General features: G+C 37.1%; 1 protein-coding gene and 1 long non-coding RNA gene across 3 annotated transcripts in view; one reads left to right on the forward strand and one right to left on the reverse strand.

Moving 5' to 3' along the window:
* The window catches only part of LOC127977762 (CXADR-like membrane protein), an 82734-nt gene that overhangs the window by 48690 nt on the left and 20009 nt on the right, over positions 1-14035 (forward strand). The gene's annotated exons all lie outside the window — the stretch shown is intronic.
* On the reverse strand, positions 1426-3051 carry LOC127977763 (uncharacterized). The gene is made up of 3 exons (XR_008158355.1): positions 2998-3051; positions 2805-2869; positions 1426-2097 (listed from the first exon to the last, which is right to left on the reverse strand). It is a non-coding gene; the product is annotated as an uncharacterized LOC127977763 (long non-coding RNA).

Genomic DNA, 14035 nt, shown 5'->3' on the forward strand with positions numbered 1-14035 from the left:
ATAATTGTTCCGTTATTAATGTATAACTGCGATATGATTTAGACGTTTCGATGCCTTCTTTATTAGTCCATTAGTCAGAACTGGCTCCCTGAATGAGAACTCCTTCTAAAATAAAAATATATCTGAAATGTATAACCTCCTTTTCGAACATAGATATAAGTTTGGTCTGTTTTTTAAGAAAAGCAGGAGATTTGTGCAGCTGAGATTAAAGTTTAAGTTTAAGATTAAAGTTAGATTGAAGGTTTAAAGTGTCCCATTATGGATTTTTGACAATTACTTTTCATGCAGTGTGTAACAGTGTGAATAAAACATCCTGCAAAGGTTTAAATCTGAAAGTGCACCGTGTATAAAGTTATTGTCTCTCAAAAAAAAAAAAAAGAATCAACGCTGAATCATTCAAACAAGTCATTTTTTTTTTAAGAATTCCAAACTGTTTCATGTTGACGTCATCATGAATCATTAGCATATTGCGCGGCCACTTTTTGCAAGCGTAGACCCTGGAATACTTGTTTTTCACATTGGTCTGAATTAAAATGCAAATTCATTCTATGCCACTGGGTGCCACATTTGGAGCTGTAAAAATAGCTGTTTCCCCAGTAATGCTGTACACAAAGCAGCACCGCACTCACAAAAGGTGCTTTATCAGACATTACAGGCAAGATGAAATGGGAATTTAATCAACCAATTGGAACAATCACCACAGATTAGCATCACACAAAGGAGGGGTTTGGAAAAATATCAATCGCTGAGCGAATCGTTTGGGAGTCATTGAGCATTAATTCATATTATAAGAATATCATAAGAATTGTTGATGGGGACTCCCAAAACCAAAATATTACCCTTTCATAACCAATTATATGGGCAATTTAAGTTTTCTGCCAATAAAATGTGCAGTTTTGTGTATATTTTGTGTGTATATATATATATATATATATATATACACTCTAAAAACTGCTGGGTTGAAAACAACCCAATTTGGGTTATTTTGACAACCCAGCGCTGGGTCAAAAAGGGACGAACCCAGCGCTGGGTTGTTTTAACCCAACCAGTTGGGTTATCATATTTAACCCAGCCTGCTGGGTTGCCTTTTTTATGGTTTAAAATGACTATATTGCAGGGTTTAAAAAAACAGAGCGGGTGTTTTTTTTATCACTGTATTTCAGAAGGAAAACTACTGCATTTAGAAAATGTTCGATATCATTTCGCATGTGCTTGATAAGGCAGCGTTTGTGAGCTCAGTACCGCTCTGCAGCCGTTACCAGAGAAACCTACCTCTCCCGCTCTTAGCGCCTCCTGCTGGCAGAAAATAAACTCGCAGAGTGCAGCCATGTGGGGAAACAATGCATTTCTACGTTAAAATTAACCCAAATTGAGCTAGGCATTAAACCTACAAATGTTGTTCATTTTAAATATCACTTTTACACACAAATAATAATTACCAAAAGGAAAATATTTATTAAAAACAAGAGAAAAGTCAAAAAGTAACATGTTAGAAGAAATGCAGAAAAGGATGGCATTAACAGCTACAGAGTTCATAAACAAAGCATTGAACATTTGATGAATATAACTTAAGATCAAATTGGACTTTGTTCATTTGTATATATTGTATAAAAATATACGAAAACACATACAATAAATTTACAATTAGTTAGGTTTTTTTCCAACTATTCTGGCATGACAGTACACAAATAAATCACATTAACTTTGATATTATAACATTTAACAGACGCATGTGTGTGTGTGTGTGTGTGTGTGTGTGTGTGAAAGAATGTGAGCAGGTGTATGAATGACAGAGTGTAAACTCTTCTACTAAACAACACAGAAAAAGCATTTAACTTTTCTTTTATTTAACAAATGATACACTTACAGTTTGTTTCATAGTCCATGAATACAGATCATGCATCACGGTCAATGTTCATGATCTCTTTAGCATAACTGATGTAATCATGAAGAAACCCCATCAGCACAGCATGTGACATCTTCTACATCTTCTACAGCGTCCTCCTTTAAAACCACCGCTGCATCAGTTTAGGGGAAAGAAGATTCTCCTCTCTGACCAGGATTCATCCCAGTCACCGCCTGTTCTTCATCAGTGGCCTAAGAGAAACACATTTGAAAAAATTTAACATTTAATTAAACTATCCATTTTCAGGTAGAGGTGTATTCACATCCGTAAGGATAGGTAAATAATCTGTTTTAAAGTTTCAACACTTTGTGTGGTTGTTTAATGTCTCAGTCCACCACAGCGCTCCAGGAGGCTATAATGGCAGCACTAGTGTGAGGACAGGTGATATTGTTTGAATAAATATTGCTTTCAGAAAGCTTCTTTACTGAAACATTAAAACAGACATGACATTCACATACCTCACAATATTCATGTACGTGGAGGGCTGCTCTTCAAACCGTTAGTTCACCAAATAATTAAAATGTTCATAATTTACTCTCCTCATGTTTTTCCAGACTCATACAAACTCTGTTCATTTTTTGGAAAACATATGAATATATTTAATATTCTCTTTTTGTGTCCTCCATTGCTGGTCTGGGAGACCAGTATTTTATTTTGAACATACATGTTTGCTATCATATAATTTAAGATGTATTCATATATAAATATCAGAATTTACTTCTACAATAACTCTATATTTATGAAGCTTGAAAATACTGATTATCTAAACTATAAATGGATTAACAAATATTATGAGAAAACTAAAAATATATTAATTTATGTTGTAAAGACAGACAAAAGTCTTATAGGTTTGGAATGACTTGAGGGCAAGTAAATGATTTTTTTGTGTGAAGTTTACCTCTAAGAGCGAAGACCAAGAATAATGACTCTCCAAATCAGACAACTCCAAAGTTGGTTTGAGTTCTGCAATAAAAAACACAGACATCAATGGTCTTAATGAAATGAGCACGTAATCACACTGTTGTTGCATCAAAATGTGAAGTAAACTGGCAGGAGACGACAGAAAAATTTATTTTCTAAAAATAACTTACATAAAATCTCAAAGGAATGATGCTCTCCCATGTCTCTTGCTTTTAACATCTACAAAAACAAAAAACAAACATTATTTTACTCTTAGTAAAAAAACAACAACTGATAACATGAAATATGAAGTTTACTTGCCTTAAACGATATTTCCCTCTCTTCAGAAGAAGCTGAGAAAACCTCCTCCTCACACAAGCAGACTTGTGTGTCCTTAACTCCAGTTAGTTTGAGTTCTGCAAAGAGGGGCATCAATGGTTTCAATAAAATATTAACATATACATACATACATATATAAAATCACATTGTTTTTGCATCAAAATGTGAAGTTAACAGGCAGGACACAACAGAAACATTAATTTTCTAAAAAAAAAAAAAGTAATAATAATTTAACTTACATCAGTCTCAAAAGAATGAAGTTATCTTGTCTCTGGATTGCAACATCTAAAAAAACAACAACATTATTTTAGTCTTAGTAAAAATAAAGATAACTTTGTTATTCTGAAGTTTACTCTCCTTAAACCGTCTGTCCCTCTCTTCAGAAGAACATCTCTGTGACTCCTCACACAAACAGCTTCTGTGTCTTTAACTCTCGGCGCGAGGACAATGAAGACAGGAGCTGGACAAGTCTGAAATATTACATGTAAAACATACTTTTAACAGTTACCACTTCAACAGCCTCAAAATAATTATGCTAGTCTTTACTACACAATGCCGTTTCCTTTAGGAGACAAACATACATTCAGTTTAACCGCGAAAAAAAAGACAAATTCACATGAGCGTAACCGTGACCATAACCGTCTGTTAACGCCTCAAAGAGAACAGATAATGTAAAATCTTATGTAAATATGACAAAATACATTCACAGACGTGATATTAAAAGTACATCCTCCATTCAATAACGTTGCATGAGGCAGTTAAGCCCTCCGTGTCCGAGGCGAAAACCGCGTCCGTTTTTTTATATATATATAACGTTAAGCTCCTTTGTTTCCGCCTTTCATAAAACCTTCCGCCTTTCATACAACCGGGTAAACAATAAAAGATAACTTTACATTTTGAATATTTAACGTTACTTACCATAGTCTTTCACTCGCTTCTCGCTTCTATCACGCTGAGAAAATGGCGGCTGCTCGCACTGGAGACGTACGATTTTGACGTGACGTGCGTGCTCTCCTTCACGTCCGCGTCCTCAACCCACCCCGCTGGGTTAAAAAATAGAGTTATTTTCAACCCAAACTTGGGTTAAAACATCCCAAAGTCCTATCCAACGGCCTCAACCCAGCAGTTGGGTTGAAAAAACAACCCAGCGTTTTTTAGAGTGTATATATATATATATATATATATATATATATATATATATATATATATATATATATATATATATATATATACATAATTTTCCTAAATATTTGATAAATGGCTATAAAATCAAAACCATGTGTCTAACCAAGTTATGTTCCAAATTTGATGTTGATATCACAAACATCTGGATTCTGTGAGATTTTGATCAGGTGCTTTACCAAAAATAGCCACTGGGTTATTTTTTTTATGCGCTTCCACAAATTTCTTTATACATTTCTGTCACAGTATTACTATCATAAAATAGCACCCAAAACACTTGACACCATACATGAACACTTTTAATTCAACATTATTACAAGAGGTTGCAAAGTAATAGCACTGAGGAGACTTCATTTTCATTTTAAACTGTGGACCAAACAGCTAAAACATATTTTAGTGATTTTTTTTTAGCAACCAGTGTAAACGTCCAGTCACCCTGCTGAAGTCCATTATTCACATCCTTCACTGTTAGCATTACAGCTATCACGACCCCCGCAGGCGTTTGTCAAGGACGAGCTGTGCTGGTTTAACTGCAGTGTAAATGAGACGGACCCGCTGAAGTTACGGTGACCACCCATGACATGAAGAGGATTACGCTACATTATCCCATTAAAGCACTGTCTTTAGTCTGAAGGAAGAGCAGTCCAGTCAGAAGTAGCATGTGTAGTGTGTGTGTGTGTGTGTGTGTGTGTGTGTGTGTGTGTGTGCGTGTTAAACATAGCTGATGAAACGTTTGGCTGATGAAATGGTTTTGATTAAGGGTGTGCCTGCTGGTGGAGCTGGTAGAGAACTTGCAATGTGTATTTTAAAAACTGGGAATAATGATGTTGGAAGCTAGTAAACTTCCGAACAGATGAAGGCTACAGATGATCTCACTGAGGAACAAGTTGTGAGTCTTCAAAACAGCAGATGGAAAGTCTGTTTGTGTGACTTTCTGTCAGTCCAACACATTCAAGTGTGACCGAGCTATCATGCGCCATTCAAAATGATCTGAATAATTATAAATGTATTTGTCTATTTGGAATAAAGTAAATTTATTTATTATGAAATTCATAAAGAGGATTATTTATTTGTTTAAGGTATTATTATTATTATAAATGAACAAATTAATGAATTAATACGTGAATAATTAAACATACAAGCCTAAATGTAATTGCATTTTATTTCTTTATTTATTTTAAAGTTATTTTGATCATTATTTTTATTATTACTATATTTTTATTATTATTAATTTTTGTTGTACAGAAGCAAATTTCCCCCATGAAAGAAAAGGTAATTACGACTTAATTTAAATGTGATTTAATTCACAAAAAAGGTTGTTTTATAGTTATTATACTATTAAAATATACTATTATTATTATTATTATTATTATTATTATTATTATTAATTTGACACTTTTACATGGAAGTCCATTTCTGCCACAGAACAAAAAATAAATAAATAAATAAATAGATGCTTTATTTTTTCTCACAATTCTGACTTTTTTTCCAGAATTATTTATAAATAGAGTTTATAGTCGGGCTAACATAACATTATATTGGTTTCTCCTCACACAGATGGATGCACACATATATTAGTTGTATTGTTGTTGTTGTACTCTTTTTCTCACCTCATAAACTCTCAAACATATCCAGCCAAGCTTCCAGGTGAAAAAATGCTGTTTCGTCTGTTAATTCTGGCACCTGTCTTGAAGCGCTGTAGAGCTCTGCCGCCCCAGAGGCCTGAATATTTCTGTGTCTTCTCATCTGCGACGGTATATTATCATGTGTCAGAGAGAATCAGATGATGTGTGCTGTATGTCAGCAGAGCCCATGAATTTATTTTCATAAATGAATTGAATTGAGTTCAGTTGAGATGTAAGACGGGGCGAAGCAGCATCAGGGGTCTGTGAGTGTTTAAACAGAGTTCAGCAGCTTTTAAAGGGCCCATGAGCAAAAGGACGGTTCTTGCTCTTTTGAAATAAAGAGTTTAATGTGTTCTGTAGATGTACTGTAGCCTACATTGTTAACAATGCAAAGCTCATTCCCTAGTCCACAGGTTTTGATCCACTTCAAATGTTGACTCCTGTATATATATGTGTGTGTGTGTGTGTGTGTGTGTGTGTGTGTGTGTTTAGTACAGATGTTTAGTGCATGCTGTAAAGGTAGAACATGCCTTGCTTAACAGCCTGTTAGTTAACGGCAGTTATTGATTATTCCCTTAAATTAATCAGGAAGTCTGTTTCAGTGTTCAGTTTTTCTTAACATCCTAGCAATTATCTCCCACAGTCAGAGAGCTCGTGTGAGATCATGGATAACAAGACGAATAGCATTAGGACGTCTTAGCTCTTCTTGATCTTGTTCTTAAAGTAAGACTCTTAGATGTCAAAGGTTTTGAGTTTAGACCATTGCTAATGTATAAAGACTTACGCTGGACAAAGGAAAATCACACATGCAACCGCAACCCTGATCTGCTTTTGTGCAAGTTCACAAGGACAGTTCAATTCTTATCATATGTAGGTTAAAGAGGGATTGTTTTGTGCTGCTGGACTGAGTTTAGAAGCTGATGTGTTGGCTTGGCCTGCAGATTGAATTATGAGATTATTGCTTATTAGCAGTCATTGTTTTGGCTAGTTGGGAATCTCCTTCGCTGCCTTTGTGCTCTGAATGTAATCCAGGGCTGGATGTGGTCATACATTAGATTTGCAGGGTTGAGGGCTTAAGGAGTTTAAGGATGTTTAAGGGAGGTTTGAAGTATTGGTTGGTGCAGTGTTGTGACTAACACATGAGATGCTTTCTTTTGAGTGTGAATTTACTGGAGCACAACTCCCCCTAGGGCATTTTCACAGAACTTTCTCTCTCATATAGCCATTTAATTTCCATTTTTTCCATTCTAAAGATGTAGTTCAGTCTAAAGGGCAGTTGAATGCATTGAATTGACGATTTAAAAACATGCAGCAGAAGTGGAAAGAGAAGTAAAATAAACCAGGAATTGACTGTACTCTCCCTGAAAACTCTTTCACTCACATCAGACCTTCAACAAACCACTTGATACATGTTATTTGACTTCCACACGATAAATGTTGCAGGTAGAAATATGATGTACACATAAACTGAGAATAAGCTTAAAGTTTGCACAAACCCTTTTCTCAGCCCATTTTGCTTTAAATAGAGTAAAATAGAAAAAGAAGAAAGCATGCATCAAATGTGTACTTGAAAAGCACAATTTCCAAATTCATCATCGTTTCACTCTTCTTTTCAGCCTCAATTGAACTATAAAGCAACCCAACGTGTGAAGCAGTGCTGTAACCAGTAGCAGACAAGGAATGACTCAGCAAGCTGAGCTAGAAAGTTTCTAAAGAAATATGAAGTCTGAGGTCTGAGCATAGAGACACAGCGCTCATCTCTAGGTCTGGATGTGCAAAGAGGACAGGACCGGTTATAGCAGAGATTTAATCACACATTTCTAACTCAGATTTATCAGTGCAGAGCTAAACCATTAGGAATGTCCCAAGAGACTTAATCGAGTCATACACACTCCTATCTATCTATCTATCTATCTATCTATCTATCTATCTATCTATCTATCTATCTATCTATCTATCTATCTATCTATCTATCTATCTATATATATATATATATATCACTTTTGCCACTATTAGTGTCAACAACTCAACGTGGCCGGAGAAGATGTGTGAAATGCCCACACTCGGTTCGGCTAAAATACAAATACAATGAACAATATGTAATGTGCTCTTCTGGATTCAGACTGTAAGTACTTAAACATCACGGTTAGACTCAGATGACTCGTTGGTTGACACCCCACCAAGCCTGAATGATATCTCTGCAGGTCAGACACAAGCTAATGAAGTAATGCAGTAGGTCTTTCTGGTAGGGTGAGCAGACGTCCTGGAAAAATTATGGACAGTCCCGAAATCTAAACTGTTGTCCCAAATCCTGAATCTGGCCCTAATTGTCCCGAAAATTATACTAAAGCAAAATCTTGAGTAGTTATCGTCTGAAAAACATTAAAAACTGTCTGCGGAGGTTGAGTCGTCCTGCTACCAGCCTCACTGCCGAATAAAAAAAATAAATAAACCAACACCTGTCATGTTTTCTGTAAGTCTCTAGAGAAAGCTTTGATGAAGCATTTAATAGATAGAAGTTGATGCATTCTGACAGTGAGGAAATAGCTCATTAAAATCAAGTGCAAATAATTCAGCATTTCTTAACTTTTCAATGTCACTTTCACAAACACTTGGAATTTTATATATTTTTTATAACATTTTTTTGTTTTTGTTAAATCAACTAAACTTCAAAGTTTAACACAAGACTCTCTCTCTCTCTCTCTCTCTCTGTCTCTCTCACTCACACACACACACACAAACACACACACACACCTGACTATGGAGATCTCACCAGATGATGAAGGATGCAAGCAATGCATTAAAAAAAATGAGCAGGGCTGACTGCAGGGGAGCTCCATGCTGCTTTCTTGCTGACTCATTGTTTTAGTTTGGCAGTCCATGCGCTGAGACAAAGAGCTATAGCAGCACATTCATTTCTCTATTTCTTCTCACTGCCTGCAGCCTATTGAGCCCTTTGAGACTATAGAGTTGATATTCACCCTAAATGAGAATGACTTCTAGATGTACCCTGAAGAGACCCATGCTGATCTCATCTGGGTTATCTCATTAAACCTCACAATGTGTGGAGGTGCTACATATATATCAGCATTTCCACATTATGCTAATTAAGTTCTTACTGTTTGAAGGATAATGTGTGTAGGTGCAATATGCTGTGAAATAGATGAACCATACACTTTTATTTATAGATGAACAAGGAGATGAGAAAATATCATTTGCCAGACTCGAAGCCACTCATATCAGCATCAAGGCTTTCTGAGCATGTGTGTTAAAAATGTGGCCAGATCTGATAAACATCAAGTGTTTGTGGCTTTTTATTTCTTTATTCTTCAGATAGGATAGTGGAGAGATGACAAGAAAATATTGGGTAGAGAGAAGGGAGCAGGATCACCATAGGACCTCAAGATCGGAATCGATCTCTGGTCGCTGTGAGCACAGTTACAATGTATATGTCCACACACTAACCACAAAGCTATTGCTTTTGAATCTTAACCAAAAAAAAAAAAAGGTTATGCATGTAACCATGGTTCCCTGAGGGAATAAGACGCTGCGTCGAAACGCTTTGGGTATTACCTTCAGCGTGAACATTCTCTGAATATCATGTGTAATCAGTCCAATGAATGGGTGAGACGTCACAGACGGTGTGTCGTAGCGACCAGGAAGCATGAAAGCATGTGAGGTGGATACACCGGCAGCTTATGGGAAATGAAGGAAGCACTCTGAGGGATGCTGGAAGTATGGCAATGAGACACAGCATCTCCTTCCCTCTGGGAACCATAGTTACATGCATAACCTAGAGATTAGCTGCGTCGAAACGCTATGGGAACAAGTATGCCCACACCACCAGACTTACTGATGCTTGCCTATTTTGGAAGAGCACAGCTAAAGCGAGAGAAAGGGAACCAGGAGAGGCACAGAATGCAGGTAAGAACCTGACAAAGTGAGTAGGTGGACATCTCACAGCATCCTAAAGGCCAACTTCTGGAGAAGTAAGTTTTGACCCACAAGGGAGAGGGGAGATCAGCAGACTCAAAGCTATGGAATAGCATCCGGATCCACCACTTAGCATAAGCTTCTCTGGACAGAGGACAAGTGGGTCTCTCCCAAAAGACAGACCACTGAGAGGGGTGTGGTAGGCAGCTAGGGCCTTCAGAGAAACCTTCAAGATGGATACTTTCTCCAGACCTCCCAGGAGCAGAGTGATTGGGGGAAACGCATTCAAACTACAGCCTCAGCCAAGTTTGTACCATAGCAGTCAGAGAGGAGCTGGATGTGTCAGAGATAACCAGAGAGGACAATGCGATGTCTCCTGAGTTGCAAACAGGTCCATCTGTGCCTGGCCAAACAGTCTCGGGGTAAAGCCTCCATTCCCCAGGCCTCAGACCATGCCTGATCAGGATGTCTGCTCCCATATTGAGATGGCCAGGGATGTGAACTGCTCTCAGCAAGAGGAGTTTCCCCTGAGACGACACAAGAGTCTGTTGTGCCAGCCTTTAAAGGAAGCAAAAACACTGATCTCCCTAGTGGTCGATGTACAGTAAGAGACCACTATTGTGTTGTCGGTGTGCACCAACACATCTCTTAGGTCTGGGAGAAAGTGTTTCAATGTTAGAAATATGGCCAGCATCTCCAGGCTGTAGATGTGCCACATGAGATGGCAACCCTTCACAGACAGCAGGCCGAGTGGCCACTCATGACTGCTTCCCAACCGATGAGGGACGCATCCATGACTAGCGTTATGCTGCGACTAAAGGATCCCAGCATTGGACAATCATAAATGCTAACAAAAGTATCAAATTCAAGTCATGAACATTTGCTCTAGCATTAAAGCTGAGTGGATTGGTGCTCATATGCTAATTGGTAGACAGGTCTGAAAAATAATTTACGAAAAGGTTGCTTTCAATTTTGACAAAAAAAAAAAAAAAATTGGTTTGAACATCCTGACAAAGCATCAGACTCTAGTCATTCATATTAACATTAGCATTAAAGCTTTGGAGTTCATGTGCTAACTGTTATCCACATCCAGTGCTTAAGTGGTCCGGTACGCACCGGTACTCAGTACCCTCTCCGTGCGCCCAGAACGTGCTTTTAGTGTACCGGTACGCTCATTTGCACATCTGTTTTAATAGAGGTTTTAATCCTTTGCCTGCGCTGCCGCTTTTCAGAATGCCCTTCACAATGCTTCCTAATTCGTCCCACCGAGAGCAGAGACTACATTACCCATACACCCTTTAAAGTTTAAAAAATGAAAAGCGCATGTGCCATTGTCAGTGTCAACAACTCAACGTAGCCGGAGAGGGTGTGTGAAATGCGCACACTCGGCTCGGAAAAAATACAAATACACTGAACAACACTTAATATGCTCTCCTGGATTCAGACTCTGAGTACTAAAAGAACACTAAAAGATATCGCTGCAGGTCAGATGCAAGCTAATGAAGTAATGCAGTAGCTCTTTCTAAGGGTATTTTTTCAAAATCCTTTTGCACATTTTATCTATGTTCAGTAGCACTTTCTAGCTCAAGAAAATCCACAAACTAATAAAAGGATTTATTATTTTTTATAAGGTCGTCTGTTGACTGCTGTATATAAAACACCTTTCAATATAGTATATATATAGAGGCTATAATAGAGTACCGGCACCTATTTTGTGCCACTTAAAGCACTATCCACATCTTTAAAAAACAATCTACTGAGGAGTTCTTGAAATAGCATTTTGACAACAAGCTCCAGAAATGTTTGTTAGAACATCTAAAATGGAGACAAAAGTGTCAGACTCATGTCATCTGTTTTAGCATTAGCATTAAAGCACAATGTATGGAACCTCAAAAGCTAACCGTTAGACCATGGCTCTGGAAATCTATATACTGGTGTATATTTAGCTTTACGTTAAAAGGCTCCAGAAATGTTTGCTTGAACAGCAGACGAAAACAAAATCGTAAGCAATAGCATTGAGTATGTGCATTACAGTTAGATCTCAGCTCTGAGAACGTTCTGAGTATACATTTGCAGCTTTCTATTGTGAGGACGTGTCTCGGTCACCTGGCCACATTCCCCGGTGGACTCCAGGAACCATAAAGATGCATTACAGCCCGTTGACTCTGTATCATGACGCAGTAGGAGCGGTGTTTTGGCACAGGTGGTTGAGGACAGTCACTCATGCATGTCAGTCAACTAATCATGAGCCGTGCTTTGCCAGCGACACGTGGTGCATGCATTCTTAACGTGACATGATGATTGCCAAATGAGCACAGCCAGACAAAACACATTTAAAATGGCACATCCGTCAATTCCAAGCTCATTCCCTTCCCTATTCCCGTGGGTTGAAGAGCTAAAATGAGGAAATGTCATAATATTTACAGAAGCAGGACGTATGTGTATGCTGGCATCGTTTTAGCAACAGTTGCATATGTGAAGAGTCTGCAGCTATTTGCAATATTTGACAGCAGATTAAGTGTAATTTTATGCTAATGCCAGAGCTCCATAAATATCTGTTGGTTTTGCACATATAAGACTGGTGAAGCTGTGAGTATGCTGTATTGTTTGTATTGCAAGCTCCTCTCACCAGGTGGAAGAAATTGTGCATCTCATCCTTTTCTTCCCTCATGGGACCTAACTAGTCTGCAAATCCCCACGACGCCTGTCTGTAATGCTACTCAAGCCTCCGGCAATGTCCAGCAGCTTCCAGTAAATTAGCCAGGATCCCTGTGGCAGAAAGGACTCTGGGTTCAAAGAGGCCCTGTCTGAAATAGCGTGCTTGATGCGGACTTGCCATTTCATGGTGCATTTGTAAATGAAAATCTGGGATTTTGGGACTTTGCTAACCTTCCAAATTTAGGTAACACTTTAGAATACTGTTTTTTACTAACTGCATAAGTAATAAGGAATTATTAAAGAACTAAAAGGTGATTATTCATTAACAAATAACTCACTACTGTTAACTACTGAGGAAGATGTATTAATTTATCAGTATTTAATACAATTTTATGATTGTGTTAACATTTAGTTAATCAATAACTAATATATTCAGTCATACCCAATGTTCTCGTCTGAAATAAAGATTGTAAACAAGTTGTCTTGTAAAGTTTATGATTACTTTTAGGTTTTTTTAGAGTGTTAGTTTGATTTGATGTTTTGATGAGTCAAAATTATGTAGCTATTATTATGTATTAATAGGTTCACTTTAGAATACTGTTTCAGGTTCTAAATAATTCCTGTGGAATTTTCTGATAATTCTTTATTAATAACTAATGGGTTCACTATAATTTCACTTTAGAATAGGCCTACTGTTTCAGGTTCACTCACAAAACAATTCACTGCAAAGGCAAAACCTCTATAAAAATTATTGGATGTATTAATATTGCAATATTTTCACACTACCACTACTACTACTAATAACATTTATATGAAAGGGTCAACATTCAGTGTATTTGTGTATAACTGTTCATTAGTAGTTATTTCATAGCTATTTTTCTTGAACCTTTACTATTAAATAATTAATAGTCGTTTTTTCAGGAAGTATGACAGAATACATTAGTTATTGATTAGCTAACCGTTACTTAACACAATCATAAAATTTTATTAAATACTGATTAGTTAACAAATCATAGTATTTGACAGTAGTGAGTAAAGTGTTAATGAAAAATTACCTGTTCTTCAATCATTATTATATACAGTATTCTAAAGTGTTACCCAAAATTGTAAAACGTGTTTTACGTGCTGCTGCATTGTGTTTTGTTAGGCTGAATGATAATTTCAGTCTTGTAGTAGAACTTTTTTGTCAAAAATTGCACCTGTAAAAAATGTTTAGTACAACATGAACAACATGAAATGGCATTCACAACACGTAGCTTCTGAATTGTATTCCCATGTGAAACATTCAGTGAGAAATTGTGAAAAAGAGACTTTTTATCCACCAGGATTTGACTGGATCATAATGGGATACAATATTATTGTTTGAGATTATTTTTCTCTGCCCAAAGGCCTTAATTACATCAGCATAACTAAAAGTTTAAGAGTTTAAGGTTTGGCTGGTTAGCATGGTGCAATTAGCCAATCATTGTTTCATTACAAATAGCATGCCTGG

The sequence above is a fragment of the Carassius gibelio genome, chromosome B18 (assembly GCF_023724105.1).
Source record: "Carassius gibelio isolate Cgi1373 ecotype wild population from Czech Republic chromosome B18, carGib1.2-hapl.c, whole genome shotgun sequence".
Lineage (NCBI taxonomy): Eukaryota > Metazoa > Chordata > Actinopteri > Cypriniformes > Cyprinidae > Carassius > Carassius gibelio.